The sequence below is a fragment of the Malaclemys terrapin genome, chromosome 18 (assembly GCF_027887155.1).
Source record: "Malaclemys terrapin pileata isolate rMalTer1 chromosome 18, rMalTer1.hap1, whole genome shotgun sequence".
Taxonomy (NCBI): Eukaryota; Metazoa; Chordata; order Testudines; family Emydidae; genus Malaclemys; species Malaclemys terrapin.
Genome location: NC_071522.1, coordinates 739134 through 742550, shown reverse-complemented (window position 1 = coordinate 742550; position 3417 = coordinate 739134). Strand labels below are relative to the sequence as shown.

General features: G+C 57.7%; 1 protein-coding gene across 1 annotated transcript in view; it reads left to right on the top strand.

Annotated features, from left to right (window-relative positions):
• The first annotated feature begins 2900 nt into the window (after window positions 1-2900).
• Window positions 2901-3417, top strand: part of PRPF8 (pre-mRNA processing factor 8) — a 31595-nt gene continuing 31078 nt past the window's right edge. Inside the window, exon 1 of the mRNA XM_054008032.1 lies at window positions 2901-2989. The gene's annotated coding sequence lies outside the window, so the exon portion shown is untranslated. The remainder of the gene's footprint in view (window positions 2990-3417) is intronic.

The following is a 3417-nucleotide window of genomic DNA, read 5'->3' as shown; positions in this document are numbered from 1 at the left end:
TGTTCGCAATGAGCCTGGGGGATAATGGCAGTGTTTGTTTGCTATAAAAGGATTAATGCTAATGCCAGGCATATGAACTATTCTGCTGCATTTGGAGCTGTGGGGGAAGTGTGACCCTTGTACTATAGCCACAATTTCTAGAAGTACCTGGCTCCGAGAGGTGTGGTTTTATGGGCAAGTCCCATTGCACCTGGGCACTCTGCACGGGCCTGGCTGCTCTCTGGGGTGCAATACTGTAGGTGCCACAGGGGCTGGGCTACCAAGAGCAGTTTTATGGAGATGGGTGTGGTTCTGGCAAGTGTTTTTTTTTTTTCTGCATATGTTTTGTGGCGTTCTGGCAGGTACCGTTGCCCATGGGTGTTCTGTATGGGACATTTCTGGGAGGAACTGTTGCATGCATCTATCTTGTGGGATCTGCCTCTGGGTTGTGCCAAGACTCTTATGCCCTAGTGGTGAATGCTGGGAGACAGATCCAGCCCCCTTTCGTTTATGGGGAATAATTGAGCCAAAAAGGTTTTGGTTCCCTGCAGCCCCTGTCTTGTTCACAATGCAGCATCTTCCTCCCCTAGCATCATCCCGCAGTTTCCACACGCAAAATCATTCTTACACACTGGCCTATGGGATTATAGCACCAGAGGCAGCAGCACCATACAGGAGTGTCCAGGAAACTTTCTAAGCAGCCAGGGCCCTGGGAGTTTTTTTAGCAGACAGATTAAAGTGACAACCCCTACCTCTCACAGGTGTACCTTGTGTGTTACCTCTAGGCTTTATTATTGCAACAGACAGGCTGCATTTAGGTCTACCTCTAAAGGTCTTATAAGTGCCCCCAAAGGCTCCAGCATGCAGCTACCTGCCTGTTCATGGGGTTGGCCAGTACTCCTTTGTTGTTCATGCAGCTGCTTGACTGTAGGGTGAAAATAATTCAGAAAGCCCAACTTCTATTTGGGCTACTCAGTCAAGTAGGAAACTGTCTGATTCATCCTGGCTTACTGTCCCAAGGCTGAAGCTCACAAGGGGCTGGGAGATGGGGTTCAGCCTCAGGGTTGGGTTTCCTGTCTCTGATGTTTGCATCCATAATGAACATATCAGTGCACACCAGTGATGATGACAGGGCAGCTGCTCTTAGGGGGACTGACTGCCTTTACATACCAAATGATGGGGTCTAAATTAGCTGTTACCGCTCAAGAAAGAGATCTTGGAGTCACTGTGGATAGTTCTCTGAAAGCATCTGCTCAGGGGGCAGCAGCAGTTAAAAAAAGCTAAGAGAATGTTAAGAACCATTAAGAAAGGCACAGATAAGAAGACACAAAATACCATAATGCCTCTGTATAAATCCATCGTATGCTCACATTTTGGATACGGTGTGCAGTTCTGGTCACCCCATCTCAAAAGAGATCCGTTTTTGTTTGTTTCAAATAATGTAAGTACTTCACACACTGCACAGTCAATTTGTGGAGCTTTTGCCAGGGGTGTTGTGAAGGGCAAAAGTACAACTGGGTTCAAAATTAGCTAAGTTCATGGAGAATAGATCCATTAAGGGCTATTAGCCACAATGGTCATAGATGCAACCGCATTCTCTGGGTTTCCCTAAACTGCTGATTGCCAGAAACTAGGACTGGACAATAAGGGATGGATTACTCTATAATTGCCCTGTTCTGCTCATTCTCTCTGAAGCATCTAGCACCAGCCACAGTGGGAAGACAGGAGCTGGGGCGAGATGGACCACGGTCTGACCCAGTAGGGTTGCTCTTGTTAAGAGCAGGGCAGTCTGAGTCCTAGCGCTAGGGATGGTGATAGGGCAGGGTGGGCAAACACATTGCGGAATAGAAATTGTAGGGTGGGCCCTGAATGCTCACAAAAGGGGGGTTGGGATACTGGAGGGGGTGCAGGTGCTGGAATGGGGCTGGGGATGAGTTTGGGGTGTAGGAGGGTACTCTGGGCTGGGACTGAGAGGTTTGGAGGGCGGGAGGGGGATCATGGCTGGGGAAGGCGTGCAGGAAGGGGTGTAGGTTCTGGCTGGGGGGATGGGCTCTGGGGTGGGGATGAGAGGTTTGGGGTGCAGGATCCCAGGGTGGGATCAAGGGGTTTGGGGATTAGGGCTAAGGCAGGGGGTTGAGGTGTGGGGAGAGGCTCAGGGGTACAGGCTCTGAGCAGCGCTTATCTCAAGCGGCTCCTGGAAGCAGTGGCATGTCCCTTCTCCAGCTCCTATGCGATGGCTCGGCCAGGCAGCTCTGCACGCTGCCCCATCCGCAGGCACCGCCCCTGCAGCTCCCATTGGAGCGCTGGAGGGGGCCATTGGAGCGTGTAGGAGCCAGAGCGGGGCCATGCCGCAGCTTCCCGGAGCCGTGTACTGCGACCCCGACCCTGCACCCCAGCTGGAGATCCAGAGCAGGGCCGCATTGTGTGGTGCGGCTCGCACGGGCCGTAGTTTGCCCACCCCTGGGATGGGGGCTTGGCTATCAGTAGGATGGGGGATGGCACTGCAGGCTTCTGCCAGCCCCGTCCCACCGATGAGGCAATGGGGGGGTCGTAGATAGGGTGGCCCCACCCCCGCAGGAGCAGCAGCCAAACAGCAAAGAGGCGCCATCTGCGGCACCATCGTTAGGATCCCGAGTTAACGCCTCCGGGCGCAGGGGCGGGCAGCCAGCCACTCATGGAGGGGCGTGGCCTACAGGGGGCGTGGCTCTACGCGAGCTGGGTCGGGGAGGTCTCCGACCGGAAGAATATCCGCGTGCCTGACCCAGCTAGTCCTGCCCTTTCCGGTGATTGGACCCACCTCCTAGCCGGTTAGCAAATTCTGATAGGCTGTGGAGCCTATCAGTCCCCAGCCCGAGAGCTGATTGGTCACTCTGCTCTGCTCTGCCCCGCCCTCCTGAGTCCATCCGGGTCCCTGGAGCGCGGCGGCGACGATCCGGAGCCGCCATTGCGGGCGGAAGCGAGAGAGGCCGCGGGGAGCTGGGGCGAGACACGAGAGCCTGAAAGGAGAGAGGTCCGCTGGGGGAGGGGCGCGGGGGGGAGAAGAGGGAGGGCGGGGTGTGCCGGGGGGCGCGGGGGGAGAAGAGGGGGGCGCCGGGGGGAGAAGAGGGGGGGCGGGGTGTGCCGGGGGGCGCGGGGGGGTGGAGTGTGCGGGGGGGCGCGGGGGGGAGAAGAGGGGGGCGGGGTGTGCGGGGGGGAGAAGGGGGGCGGGATTTTTCTGGGGGACGCGGGGGGAGAAGAGGGGGGGCGGGGTGTGCCGGGGGGCGCGGGGGGGAGAAGAGGGGGGGCGGGGGGCGCGGGGGGGAGAAGAGGGGCGGGATTTTTCTGGGGGACGCGGGGGGAGAAGAGGGGGGGCGGGGTGTGCCGGGGGGCGTGGGGGGGAGAAGAGGGGGGGCGGGGTGTGCGGGGGGGAGAAGAGGGGCGGGATTTTTCCGGGAGACG